Source organism: Ranitomeya variabilis, chromosome 6 (genome assembly GCF_051348905.1).
Source record: "Ranitomeya variabilis isolate aRanVar5 chromosome 6, aRanVar5.hap1, whole genome shotgun sequence".
Taxonomy (NCBI): domain Eukaryota; kingdom Metazoa; phylum Chordata; class Amphibia; order Anura; family Dendrobatidae; genus Ranitomeya; species Ranitomeya variabilis.
Window position 1 is genome coordinate 470879530 of NC_135237.1, and position 15949 is coordinate 470895478.

Consider the following 15949-nt stretch of genomic DNA (forward strand, 5'->3'; position numbering starts at 1 on the left):
GTGGCTGAGAATATCTGGTTAAGCGCGCCCTGGCCTCCCGACACATATAAACAATGTCCCTTTTCTTGCATACCTTCTTCTACACCGTCAGGGTCCGATCAAGGCTGCTAAAGCTCGGCTGCTGATGTTGAAGAGCACAAATGGGCAGAGTCCATTTCAAACTTTAAATGAGGAACTTTACTTGTATCCAATCGCAGCACATCCTCATTAGTTACAGCATCAACACAGAATATGACATCGTTCACATCTTTTTCTTTCCCTGTGTCTTCACTAATTCCTCCCAAGGTTTCCCCGGGATGTACTGACCAGTTCGCTACTGCAGCTTCCTCCCTGTTCAGCATGACTACTCTTAGGTATTCCCTCATCTGTTTCACTCCAGACTGAAGAGCGTCTGCCTGCTTAGAAAGCTGTCACATTTTGGAGCTACTTGCGTCTCTATCCTGCTGAAATTCTTTAGCTGTAACTTGCTTACCCACTGGCAGTGGACACCTGCGCCCTTTTATTCAAACATTATGGAGCTGCTGCGCTGTTCTGGGCTCTTAAACCCTTTGGGATGCCTGGGACTCCCTGGCCCCTCTGAGTTGTACCATCTGCCTGTGTTCACTAAACTAAAAACAGGAAATCCCGTTTCTTACCCACAGCAGGCTCCTCCTAATTTAACTGTCACTGTTCCTAGGAAAGTATAATACTAAAGTATCTCCATCTAGTGTCCTAACCACTTACTACACTCTCCCTACGCTACAACATAATGCACATCTTACAGTATGCAGTATACAACAGTATTTACACATCAATTATAAACATAGCAGCATAAGGTAAAAAAAACATATACAATTAGCAACATTTAATAATGTTTAAATGGGATGTGCTTGGGGTATAAAACAGTCTCTGTGACCCCTTACATTCCCCGTTCTTTTTATGATGGTTGTACCCGACCATGCCATATGAAAACGTTATTATTTACAACGTGATACTCATCGCAGGGATGTAAACGAGGTAGAACCGATTTTAAGCGAAGTGGTTCAGCAGGTACACCGGATACCACCTGCTGCAGAAAGTCTTACGGCTCATGTGGGAGCCAATGATAAAAAAAAACATATTAATGTGTTTAATAAAACTTTGGTGCCTGGCACATAGCCCCCCAGGTGCACTTTCAGTCCGTAAAGACTCGGTTACGACTGCTCACAGGACCAAGCCTTCTAAGCTGTCCGTTAATAACTTTTTCTTACAATACCTTACTAACCTGACCTGTCCGTCAGGTTATCAGTCCATGGGGGTTTTATGCTGCTGCCGTTAGGAAGAAGGGGGATTGGGGTTTATGCAGGCTCAGAATCAGCCCAGGCAGAACCCCATTCCCAGGCCACTGCACGGCCAACTAATACCCCTGCCATGTCTTGGCAACCTATGACAACCGCGGCCGCAGCGTCATCATCAGCCCGAACACGGGCACAGAATTCAGGTGATCAGGCGACACGGGACGGATCTCGCTGATAAGTGAACGTCAATAAACTCCATCTGTATGTATAGTGCTAGTTGCACCAAATAAAGTGGGACTGTTCCATGTCCCAGTGGGCAAAGGAGTCGTGTAGCACCAGAGCAATGGTGCAGTAAGGCTGGTACAGGCCAAAGTTTCATGTTTTGTGTGGACCCCCACCTTTAAATTTCATTGCGATCCTTCTGCTGGATGATGGAACTTCACCCTTAAGGAGAAACGAGTCCTTGGACTAATGGACCATGTGCGGCTGTAGCAACAGACTGTGTTTTAAGACCAGACAACCCACACATGGCAACCCCTCCGGGTTGGCGCAGTTCTGCCCAGACCTCCTTTTCACGTTATTTCTTCTGCTCAATTACTCCCGCAATCCAGGCAGCCTGCCTGGGAGATGGAAACGGGCCCTCCAACTGCGGTTGGGAACGGGACTGACCGAGGGTTGAAATGCTGCAGAGCGTGGGTCTGCTGCATAGGGGCTCCCTCCACGGGATAGGAGGCTGAGGGACCTGCTGGACTTCTGGGGTGAGGGGCCGAGGTGCACTCACCAGCTCCTGATGATGCAGTTCTGGCTCTGCCTTTACTTCAGGCTCAGATTCCTGTTATGATCCGGTGACTTTGGAGCCGCATGGAACTTTCTCTGGAGTAGGTGGAAGCTGTACTGACCGCAAACCCTGAACTAACACCGCAACTAGAAGTAGCCGTGGGGTGTGCCTAACAAGCCCTAGACACCTCAACACAGCCGGAGGACTAAATACCCCTATAGATGGAAATAGGAATACTATCTTGCCTCAGAGCAGAACCCCAAAGGATAGGCAGCCCCCCACGAATATTGACTGTGAGTAGGAGAAGAAAGACACACGCAGGCAGAAAAACAGAATTCAGCAAAAGAGGCCACTCTAGCTAAATAGGGAAAGATAGGACAGAATACTATGCGCTCAGTATTAAAACCCTTCAAAAATATCCACAGCAGATAATACAAAAAGTTCCACAATCTAACTAAAGACATGGAATGTATATCTGCAACTCCTGAGAATCCAACAAGACTGAGAAAATACTTACACAATCAAGCAGGACAAAAAAACAATGAATAGCACGGAATTATTAAGCACACAGCATGTGTGCCACAAAAACAAATCCAAACACTTATCTTTGCTGATTTGGCAACAAGGCAGAAGGAACCAAACAATGACCAACACCTCCAAAACCATGGATAACTGGCAAGGACTAATGAATCCTGCAAGCCTAAATACCCCAGTCAGAACTGCAATCAGCAGATACACCTGACCAGGACTGCAACTCAGGGACAACTGCATTACCACCTACAACCACCGGAGGGAGCCCAAAAGCAGAATTCACAACAGTACCCCCCCTTGAGGAGGAGTCACCGAACCCTCACCAAAGCCCCCAGGCTGATCAGGACGAGCCAGATGAAAAGCATGAACCAAATCAGCAGCATGTACATCAGAGGCAAAAACCCAAGAATTATCCTCCTGGCCATAACCCTTCCATTTGACAAGATACTGAAGCCTCCGCCTCGAAAAACAAGAATCCAAAATCTTCTCAACCACATACTCCAACTCCCCATCAGCCAACACAGGGGCAGGAGGATCAACAGAGGGAACAACGGGTACCACATATTTCCGCAATAAAGATCTATGGAAGACTTTATGGATAGCAAAAGAGGCCGGAAGCGCCAATCGAAAAGACACCGGATAAATAATCCCAGAAATCCTATAAGGACCAATAAACCGTGGCTTAAACTTAGGAGAAGAAACCTTCATAGGAACATGACGGGAAGACAACCAGACCAGATCCCCAACCCGAAGCCGGGAACCAACACACCGACGACGGTTAGCAAAATGTTGAGCCTCCTCCTGAGACAACACCAAATTGTCCACCACCTGAGCCCAAATCTGCTGCAACCTGTCAACCACAGTATCCACACCAGGACAGTCAGAAGGCTCAACCTGCCCAGAAGAAAAACGAGGATGAAAACCAAAACTACAAAAAAAGGCGAAACCAAAGTAGCCGAACTAGCCCGATTATTAAAGGCAAACTCGGCCAACGGCAAAATGGCCACCCAATCATCCTGATCAGCAGACACAAAGCATCTCAAATAAGTCTCCAAGGTCTGATTAGTTCGCTCGGTTTGGCCATTTGTCTGAGGATGAAATCCAGAGGAAAAAGATAAATCAATGCCCAGCCTAGCACAAAAGGCCCGCCAAAACCTAGAAACAAACTGGGAACCTCTGTCAGACACAATATTCTCCGGAATACCATGCAAACGAACCACATGCTGAAAAAACAACTAAACTAAATCTGGAGAGGAAGGCAATTTAGGCAAAGGCACCAAATGAACCATCTTAGAGAACCGGTCACAGACAACCCAGATATCCTCTGGGAAACCGGAAGATCAGAAATAAAATCCATAGAAATATGCGTCCAGGGCCTCTCAGAGACTGGCAATGGCAAAAGCAATCCACTAGCACGGGAACAACAAGGCTTGGCCCGCGCACAAGTCCCACAGGACTGTACAAAGGAACGCACATCACGTGATAAAGAAGGCCACCAAAAGGACCTACCAACCAAGTCTCTGGTACCAAAAATACCAGGATGACCAGCCAACACAGAACAGTGAACCTCGGAAATCACTCTACTAGTCCATCTGTCAGGAACAAACAGTTTCCCCACAGGACAGCGGTCAGGTGTGTCAGCCTGAAATTCCTGAAGAACCCATCGTAAATCAGGGGAAATGGCAGAAAGGACCACCCCTTCTTTCAGAATGCCGACCGGTTCAAGAACCTCAGGAGAATCAGGCGAAAAACTCCTAGAGAGGGCATCAGCCTTAATATTCTTAGAACCCGGGAGATACGAGACCACAAAATCAAAACGGGAAAAAAACAAGGACCATCGAGCCTGTCTAGGATTCAACCGTTTGGCAGACTCGAGGTAAATCAGATTCTTATGATCGGTCAAGACCACAATACGGTGCTTAGCTCCCTCAAGCCAATGTCGCCACTCCTCAAACGCCCACTTCATAGCCAACAACTCCCGATTGCCGACATCATAATTGCGTTCAGCAGGCGAAAATTTATGGGAAAAGAAGGCACACGGTTTCATCAAGGAACCCACAGGATCCCTCTGAGACATAACGGCCCCTGCCCCAATCTCAGAAGCGTCAATCTCAACCTGAAACGGAAGAGAAACATCCGGTTGGCGCAACACCAGAGCAGAAGTAAATCGACATTTAAGCTCCTGAAAGGCAGAAACAGCCGCAGAGGACCAATTCGCCACATCAGCGCCTTTCTCCGTCAAATCGGTCAAGGGTTTAACCACGCTGGAAAAGTTAGCAATGAAACGGCGATAAAAATTTGCAAAACCCCAAAATTTCTGAAGGCTCTTTACGGATGTGGGTTGAATCCAATCATGAATGGCCTGAACCTTAACCGGATCCATCTCAATAGATGAAGGAGAAAAAATAAAACCCCAAAAAGAAACCTTCTGCACCCCAAAGAGACACTTAGACCCCTTCATAAACAAAGCATTGTCACGAAGAATCTGAAATACCCTCCTGACCTGTTCCACATGAGACTCCCAATCATCAGAAAAAATCAAAATATCGTCCAGATATACAATCAAGAATTTATCAATATAAGTCCGGAAGATATCATGCATGAAAGATTGAAAAACAGATGGAGCATTAGTGAGCCCGAACGGCATCACAAGGTATTCAAAATGGCCTTCGGGCGTATTGAACGCAGTTTTCCATTCATCACCCTGCTTAATACGAACAAGATTATACGCCCCCCGAAGGTCAATCTTTGCAAACCAACTAGCCCCCTTAATCCTAGCAAACAAATCGGAAAGCAAAGGTAAAGGGTATTAAAACTTGACCGTGATCTTATTCAAGAGGCGATAATCAATACAGGGTCTCAAGGAGCCATCCATCTTAGCCACAAAAAAAAATCCCGCTCCCATCGGTGAAGAAGATGGCCGAATATGCCCTTTCTCCAAAGACTCCTTAACATAACTCCGCATAGCGGTATGTTCAGGCACAGACAGGTTGAAGAGTCGGCCCTTAGGAAACTTACAGCCTGGAATCAAATCAATCGCACAATCACAGTCCCTGTGCGGTGGAAGAGAACTGGACTTGGGCTCATCGAATACATCCTGAAAATCAGACAAAAACTCTGGATTTTCGGAAGAGGAAGAAGAGGAGATGGACATTAAAGGAACATCATTATGAACCCCCTGACAACCCCAACTAGTCACAGACATAGACTTCCAATCCAACACAGGATTATGTACCTGCAACCACGGAAAACCCAGCACGATAGCATCATGTAAATTATGCAACACCAGAAATCGACAATCTTCCTGATGGGCCGGCGCCATACGCATGGTCACCTGTGTCCAAAACTGGGGTTTATTTTTAGCCAAAGGTGTAGCATCAATGCCCCTTAGAGGAATAAGGTTCTGCAAAGGCTGCAAGGGAAAACCACAACGCCTAGCAAACTCAAAGTCCATTAAGTTCAAAGCGGCGCCTGAATCCACAAACGCCATGACAGAAAATGATGACAATGAGCAGATCAAGGACACAGATAACAGAAATTTAGGTTGTACAGTACTGATGGTAAATGAACTAGCGATCCTCTTTGTCCGCTTAGGGCAGGCTGAAATGACATGAGAAGCATCGCCACAATAATAACACAACCTATTCTGACGTCTGAATCCTTGTCGTTCTGTTCTAGACAGAATCCTATCACACTGCATTGGCTCAGGACTCTGTTCTGAGGACAACGCCACAGCGCGCACAGTTCTGCGCTCCCGCAAGCGCCGATCAATCTGAATGGCCAGAGACATAGAATCACTCAGACCGACAGGCGTGGGAAACCCCACCATAACATCTTTAACGGATTCAGAAAGACCCTTTCTGAAAATTGCCGCCAAAGCATCATCATTCCATTTAGTCAACACAGACCATTTTCTAAATTTCTGACAATATAATTCTGCCGCCTCTTGACCCTGAGACCGGGCCAACAAGGTCTTCTCCGCTTGATCCACAGAATTAGGTTCATCATATAATAATCCTAAAGCCTGAAAAAAGGAATCTACATTAAGCAAAGCCGGATTCCCAGATTCTAGGGAAAATGCCCAATCCTGTGGATCGCCACGCAGCAGGGAAATAACGATTTTAACCTGCTGAATGGAATCACCAGAGGATCGAGGTCTCAAAACAAAAAACAGTTTACAGTTGTTTTTAAAACTCAAAAATTTGGACATGTCACCAAAAAACAAATCAGGAGTAGGAATCTTCGGCTCTAAAACAGGAGTCTGAACAATATAATCAGAAATTCCCTGTACCCTAGCAGCAAGCTGGTCTACACGAGAAGCTAATTCCTGAACATCCATGCTAACACAAGACTCCTCAGCCACCCAGAGAAAAAGAGGGCAGATAAGGCAAAACAAACTGCAGAAAAAAAAATGACTCGACACCCTTCTTCCCTGCTTCTGAGATGCATTTAACTCATTACTGGCCAGTTGTACTGTTATGATCCGGTGACTTTGGAGCCGCATGGAACTTTCTCTGGAGTAGGTGGAAGCTGTACTGACCGCAAACCCTGAACTAACACCGCAACTAGAAGTAGCCGTGGGGTGTGCCTAACAAACCCTAGACACCTCGACACAGCCGGAGGACTAAATACCCCTATAGATGGAAATAGGAATACTATCTTGCCTCAGAGCAGAACCCCAAAGGATAGGCAGCCCCCCACGAATATTGACTGGGATATTTGAAGGAACCAAAGAATGACCAACACCTCCAAAACCATGGACAACTGGCAAGGACTAATGAATCCTGCAAGCCTAAATACCCCAGTCAGAACTGCAATCAGCAGATACACCTGACCAGGACTGCAACTCAGGGACAACTGCATTACCGCCTACAACCACCGGAGGGAGCCCAAAAGCAGAATTCACAACAGACTCCTCCATAATCTCCAGTCCCTGATGGCGTGGAAACATTGGTTTTGGCTCCCAAGGATGGTATTAGGGCTCCCGAGGATGGTGTTCTGGCTCCGGCGACTGCTGACACCTCTCCTTTGCAGGTACAGGGAACCGGTCCGCTCGCGATTCATCGGCAACTTCCCTTAGTCCTCTGTGTCGGCCTTCTCCTCTTCTTGTCTCCATTTCCTCTTAATTCAGCCTATGCCACCGCAGCTGTACAAGGGTTTTTTTCTGGGCCCCACCTGTTCCAAAGTGGGATCGCTTCCGGCCACTCCACCCACGTAAAAAGCTGCCACATTTTGGAACGACCTGCACCTTTATCCTGCTGCAATTCTTGTTTCAATATGTTTATTTAAAGTTTTCATAACAATATATAACAAAAACGACCTTCCATGTAAAAAAGATATAGTTATTTGTAGAGCATCGTGACAAAAATGTAAAAGTAACCATATCAATAAAGGTCGATCATATAAACCAAACTAGAAAGACAAGACAGGACAGACTAGGGATAGGAACAACAAGGGGGATAACATCACTTCGTTTTACCAATTATGGGGGAAATCCAACATGTCATGTCATCAGATGTTGATAATTAGGTGAGTGCTGATTTGTCGCAATATACTAATAATGTTAATAAGCTTTTACAGATATAAGATGTAAGAAATTCATGGAGACAGTAGGAGGGTTCGAGTCAGGGGGGTGCTAGAGTCGAGATCGAGCCAAGGGCTCCAGATTCGAAAAAAGGCATCCATGTCATCACATCTAGTTGCTTGGATTCTCTCGCACATTAAAATGTCATTCATTCTGTCTCTCACCATTGAAATGGACAGTGTCTGAGTTCTCCATTTAGAAGCTATATGAATTTTAGCTGCCATGCACAATGTATTCGCTAATCTCCAAAGACTCTTCGAGAATCCATGTGGCATCTTTCCCAATAGGAATACTGTGGGGTCCATTATAATTGGTTTACCAAATAGTTGGATAATAATTGAATTAACTTCTTGCCATAATTTCTCAATGATCGGACATTTCCACCAAATGTGGAGCATATCCCCAGGGATATTACAACCCCTAAAGCAATCTTTAGAGATGTGCGGACAAATGGCATGCAATTTGGTTGGTACATAATATGCCCTATGTAACACCTTAAGTGATGTTTCAGTCAGAGATGTTTGATGACTACCTCTAGACAGGGTTTCACTGCATTTATGCCACGTCTCCAGGGGCAGGACGAGCTCCAAGTCATTCTCCCATTGCAGCATATAATTTAGTTTCTCTGATGTATGAGCGGCATTCATCGTGGAATATATTAGTGAGATTATCCCATTACCCATAGGGTTTCCAGAATACCTTTGTTCAAAACCAGTGAGCCGAAAAGGGGTCCCACGTGACAGATGCTGACTGGCAAAATGAAAAACTTGATTGATACGCATAGCCTCTCCAGTTGGGGGACTATGACATTGTATAAATTCTTGCTTAGTGAGTAAAATATTGAAAGGGGAGCAAAGGTGTTTTAGCATGGTAATCCCCTTCCCGATCCACCAGGAGAACAATGCAGGCTCTAACCCCGGCTGAAACATAGGATTACGAAACAATGATGTAAGGGGTGAAAATTTAGATTGAAGATTGTGCTTGAATCTCTCCTTTCTCCATATGATCAGAGAGAGAGCGGAAAAGGGAGCTATGACCTGAATGTCCGGCGGGAGTCTCACCGTGGACCACAAGAGGCCACAAAGTGAATAAGGCTGCAGGAAGTAAGATTCTAATTGCACCCACCTAGGAGTATTACTGTTAGGGGATAGTTTGGACAATTGAGCTATTTGGGCTGCTTTGAAATATGTCAAGAGACTAGGCATTGACATGCCTCCATACTTTCTGTGTAAACACATTATGTTTTGTTTGACACGGGGTCTCTTTCCATTCCATATAAATTTGGAAATAATTGACTGAATCTCTCGGAGACACTTCAAAGGGACCGCGATAGGGAGAGATCTAAATAGGTATAGGAATCTCGGCAAAGTAACCATCTTTATAGTGTGTAACCGGCCAAGCCATGAAATTTTTAAACGAGACCATTTTGCTATGTCAGTCCTAAATTTTGCAATTAAAGGGGAATAGTTCCACTTGAAAAGGGAAGATTTATGAGTCGTAAGGTTAATTCCTAAGTAGGATAGGGAATGTTCCTTTCTCGTAAAGCCGAATTGGGAAATTAAATTATCTTGATCAGCCTTAGGAGTGTTGATGAATAGGGCCTCTGACTTATCAACATTTATCCTGAGACCTGATATTTTTTCAAATGTACGCAGAAGCGAAAATAGGTTGGGTAGAGTAGAGTAGGGGTTGGACAGTGTGAGTAGAAGATCATCTGCAAAAAGGCTCAGTTTGTATTTTTCACCCATGCCTGAGGGTCCTAATATGTTTGGATTTTCTCTTATGGCTGCGGCCAACGGCTCCATTGCTAAAGCAAATAATGCTGGGGACAAGGGACACCCCTGACGAGTACCTCTTTGTATATTTATAGATAACGGTTTAGTGGAAGGAAGTTTGAGGTATGCTGATGGATTGTCATATATTAGTTGAAGACAGGAAATCAGCTTTTGAGGGAAATTAAATTTATCTAACACTGAGAAAAGATAAGGCCAAAGAACTGTATCAAAAGCCTTTTCTATATCTAGAGCCAGTACCATCAAAGGCTTCTGTGTACGGTTCGCTGAGTGGATAATGTTGAGATTTCTACGTATGTTGTCAGGTCCTTGTCTCATCGGGATAAAACCCACCTGATCCTTATGTATAAGCGAAGGCAGTATTTTGTTCAGTCTATCAGTGATGAGTGAAGTGAAAATTTTTAAATCGACGTTTAATAAAGAAATAGGACGGTAGTTTTTAACTAATAAGTGATCTCGTTTTGGTTTGGGAATGACAGTTACGTGAGCAAAATAAAACTCAGGGGGCATTTGGGAGCCAGAAAGAAGGGCGTTGCAGAAATTTTTAATGTGGGGCATTAGGAGATCTCCAAATTTTTTGTAATAAAGGGCTGACAGGCCGTCAGGACCCGGAGCCTTGCCCGACTTTAATTTTTTGATTATCATAGTAATTTCCTCAGGAAGGATTTCCGACTGAAGTTGCTGTATGGCAGGTTCAGAAATTTTTGGAAGGGAAACACCTTGTAAAAAAGAGTTCAGAGATTTCAAGGGAGTGTTTTGAGGGGAGGAGTACAATTTTTGATAGTACTCATAAAAGACTTTATAAATACCCTCTGGATGGGCTGATATACGTCCAGAGCCATCCCTTATGGAGGGTATAGAGTTTAAATACTCTCTTGCGCGTAGTTGGCGTGCTAACATTCTGGAAGGTTTGTTTGCCTGCTTGTAAAAGGAGGCTCTGGTCCAGGCGAGGGCTTTCTCCGTTTTAACAGTGAGCAATGAGGTCAGCTGTTTTTTGACATCTGAGATTTGTTTTATTAGATAGCGAGACGTTGATAGCTGATTAGCCTGTTCGAGCTTGAACAGCTTGGTTTCCAATCTATTTTGAAGGGCTGACCTGTTTTTTTTCCTGGTGGAAGCTATCTTGATTATAGAGCCAGTTATGAATTTTTTATGAGCCATCCAGATGTTACCAGGTGAGGAGTCATTAGTTACATTAGTTTGAAAGAAAAGTTTAAGATCTTCTTTAAGTTGAGAGGATATAGTGGGGTCTGTAAGCAGGGATTCATTTAAGCGCCACTTAAAAAGGCCAGACGTGGTAATATCAAATTTAAAGACCGACAGAACAAAATCATGATCCGACCAAGCTGATGGGACATGTCGTGAGTACAGAGCCGATGCTAGAGTATTTGCAGTCGTTAACTGTAAGTCAATGCGCGAGTACGATTTGTGTACTGGTGAGTAAAATGTGAAGCCCCTTGCCTGCCCGTTAATCTCCCGCCAGACATCCACCAATCTATTCTCCCTCATCAAGTGCAAGATTTGTTTCCTATCTCTCTTGGAAACATCAGACCTCTGTACTGCACTACTGTCCTGAGTTGGATCAAGGACCATGTTGAAATCCCCACTTATCCTGCTGCAATTCTTTAGCTGTAACTTGCTGACCAACTGGCACTATACGGCTGGTGTTATGATGACCTGGTGGTTAGGAGCACTCGGAATGACCTGATGAGCAAACTAGTAATACAGGACAAGCTCTGGGAAGTGGGAGCTCTGCTGACCGCAACCCCTAATCCTATCACAACAACTAGAAATAGCCGTGGAGCGTACCTGATTCTGCCTAGACACCTCTTCACAGCCTAAGAGCTAACTACCCCTAAAGATAGAAAATAAAGCCTACCTTGCCTCAGAGAAATTCCCCAAAGAAATAGGCAGCCCCCCACACATATTGACTGTGAGTTAAGATGGAAGTCACAAACACAGGAATGAAATAGGTTTCAGCAAAGGAGGCCAGACTTAACTAAACAGACTGAGGATAGAAAAGGTATCTTTGCGGTGAGCATAAAAAACTACCAAAAAACCATGCAGAGTGTGCAAAAGAGACCCCCGCACCGACTCACGGCGCGGAGGTGCCACTCTGCATCCCAGAGCTTCCAGCTAGCAAGGCAAAATCATGATAGCAAGCTGGACAAGAAAACAGTGGTAAACAAATAAGCTAGCAGGGACTTAGCTTTTGCTGGAGTAGACAGGTCATCTGAAAGATCCAAGAGAAAACTGAACCAGTACTAGGACATTGACAGCTGGCATCAAGTAACGATCTGAGTGGAGTTAAATAGAGCAGCCAGCCTAGAACTAAACGAGGTCAGCTGAGGAAAGAACCTCAGAACCAGCAGCTCCACTCACAGCCACCAGAGGGAGTCCATGGACAGAACTCGCCGAAGTACCATTCATAACCACAGGAGGGAGTTCGAGAACAGAATTCACAACAGTACCCCCCCCCCTTGAGGAGGGGTCACCGAACCCTCACCAGAGCCCCCAGGCCGATCAGGACGAGCCAAATGAAAGGCAGGAACAAGATTGGCAGCATGAACATCAGAGGCAATCACCCAGGAATTATCCTCCTGACCATAACCTTTCCACTTGACTAGGTACTGAAGTTTCCATCTCAAAATACGAGAATCTAAAATCTTCTCCACCACATACTCCAACTCCCCCTCAACCTGCCCTGAAGAAAAACGAGGGTGGAAACCAGAATTACAGAAAAAAGGCGAAGCCAAAGTGGCCGAGCTGGCCCGATTATTAAGGGCGAACTCAGCCAAAGGCAAGAAGGACACCCAATCATCCTGATCAGCAGAAACAAAGCATCTCAGATATGTTTCCAAAGTCTGATTGGTTCGTTTGGTTTGGCCATTTGTCTGAGGATGGAAAGCTGAAGAAAAAGACAAATCAATGCCCATCTTAGCACAAAAGGACCGCCAAAACCTTGAAACAAACTGGGAACCTCTGTCCGACACGATGTTCTCCGGAATGCCATGTAAACGAACCACGTGCTGGAAAAATAATGGAACCAAATCAGAGGAGGAAGGCAATTTAGGCAAAGGTACCAAATGGACCATCTTAGAGAAGCGATCACAAACCACCCAGATAACCGACATCCTTTGAGAGACAGGGAGATCTGAAATAAAATCCATGGAAATATGCGTCCAGGGCCTTTTCGGGACCGGCAAGGGCAAAAGCAACCCACTGGCACGAGAACAGCAGGGCTTAGCCTGAGCACAAGTCCCACAGGACTGCACAAAAGAACGCACATCCCGTGACAAGGAAGGCCACCAAAAGGATCTAGCCACCAAATCTCTGGTACCAAAGATTCCAGGATGACCAGCCAACACCGAACAATGAACCTCAAAGATAACTCTACTAGTCCATCTATCAGGGACAAACAGCTTCTCCGCTGGGCAACGGTCAGGTCTATCAGCCTGAAACTCCTGCAGCACTCGCCACAAATCAGGGGAGATGGCAGACAAAATTACCCCCTCTTTGAGAATACCAGCCGGCTCAGGAACTCCCGGAGAATAAGGCACAAAACTCCTTGAAAGGGCATCAGCCTTCACATTCTTAGAACCTGGAGGGTACGAAACCACAAAATCGAAGCGGGAGAAAAACAGCGACCATCGAGCCTGTCTAGGATTCAACCGCTTGGCAGACTCGAGATAAGTCAGATTCTTATGATCTGTCAAGACCACCACGCGATGCTTGGCTCCTTCAAGCCAATGTCGCCACTCCTCGAACGCCCACTTCATAGCCAACAACTCTCGATTGCCCACATCATAATTGCGCTCAGCAGGCGAAAACTTTCTAGAAAAGAAAGCACATGGTTTCATCACCGAGCCATCAGAACCTCTTTGAGATAAAACAGCCCCTGCTCCAATCTCAGAAGCATCCACCTCGACCTGAAACGGGAGCGAAACATCTGGCTGACACAACACAGGGGCAGAAGAAAAACGACGCTTCAACTCCTGAAAAGCCTCAATGGCCGCAGAGGACCAATTGACTACATCCGCACCTTTCTTGGTTAAATCAGTCAATGGTTTAACAACACTAGAAAAATTAGCGATGAAGTGACGGTAAAAATTAGCAAAGCCCAGGAATTTCTGAAGGCTCTTCACAGAAGTAGGCTGAGTCCAATCATAAATGGCCTGAACTGTAACAGGATCCATCTCGATAGTAGAAGGGGAAAAAATGAAGCCCAAAAATGAAACCTTCTGAACTCCAAAGAGACATTTAGACCCCTTCACAAACAAGGAATTAGCACGAAGGACCTGGAACACCATTCTGACCTGCTTCACATGAGACTCCCAATCGTCCGAAAAGACCAAAATATCATCCAAATATACAATCATGAATCTATCCAGGTACTTTCGGAAGATGTCATGCATAAAGGACTGAAACACAGATGGAGCATTAGAAAGCCCGAATGGCATCACCAGGTACTCAAAATGGCCCTCGGGCGTATTAAATGCTGTTTTCCATTCGTCGCCCCGTTTAATTCGCACAAGATTATGCGCCCCTCGAAGATCTATCTTGGTGAACCAGCTAGCCCCCTTAATCCGAGCAAACAAATCAGACAGTAGCGGCAAAGGGTACTGAAATTTGACGGTGATTTTATTGAGAAGGCGGTAATCTATACAAGGTCTCAGAGAACCATCCTTCTTGGCCACAAAAAAAACCCCTGCTCCCAACGGTGACAACGATGGGCGAATATGCCCTTTCTCCAAGGACTCCTTTATATAACTCCGCATAGCGGCGTGTTCTGGCACAGATAAATTGAACAGTCGGCCCTTCGGAAACTTACTACCAGGAATCAAATTAATTGCACAATCGCAATCCCTATGAGGAGGTAGGGCATGGATTTGGGCTCATCAAATACATCCCGGTAATCTGACAAGAACTCAGGGACTTCAGAAGGATGGGAAGACGAAATTGACAACAATGGGACATCCCCATGTACCCCTTGACAACCCCAACTGGATACAGACATTGATTTCCAATCCAATACTGGATTATGGACCTGTAGCCATGGCAAACCCAAAACGACCACATCATGCAGATTATGCAACACCAAAAAGCGAATATCCTCCTGATGTGCAGGAGCCATGCACATGGTCAATTGAGTCCAGTACTGAGGCTTATTCTTGGCTAAAGGCGTAGCATCAATTCCTCTCAATGGAATAGGATACTGTAAGGGCTCCAAGAAAAAACCACAGCGCCTGGCAAACTCCAAGTCCATCAAATTCAGGGCAGCGCCTGAATCCACAAATGCCATAACAGAATAGGATGACAAAGAGCAAATCAGAGTAACGGACAAAAGAAATTTTGGCTGTACCGTACCAATGGTGATGGACCTAGCGAACCGCTTAGTGCGCTTAGGACAATCAGAGATAGCATGAGTGGAGTCACCACAGTAAAAACACAGCCCATTCTGACGTCTGTATTCTTGCCGTTCAGCTCTGGTCAAGGTCCTATCACATTGCATAGGCTCAGGCCTCTGCTCAGAAGATACCGCCAAATGGTGCACAGTTTTGCGCTCACGTAAGCGTCGATCGATCTGAATGGCCAAGGACATAGACTCATTCAGACCAGCAGGCGTGGGGAATCCCACCATAACATCCTTAAGGGCTTCAGAAAGACCCTTTATGAAAATTGCCGCCAGGGCACACTCATTCCACTAAGCACAGACCACTTTCTAAACTTCTGACAATATACCTCCGCTTCATCCTGACCCTGACACAAAGCCAGCAAGATTTTCTCTGCCTGATCCACTGAATCTGGTTCATCATAAAGTAATCCAAGCGCCAGAAAAAACGCATCTACATTACGCAATGCAGGATCTCCTGGCGCAAGGGAAAATGCCCAGTCTTGAGGGTCGCCACGTAGCAAAGAAATAATGATTTTTACTTGCTGAATGGGGTCACCAGAGGAGCGGGGTTTCAAAGCAAAAAACAGTCTACAATTATTTTTGAAATTCAGG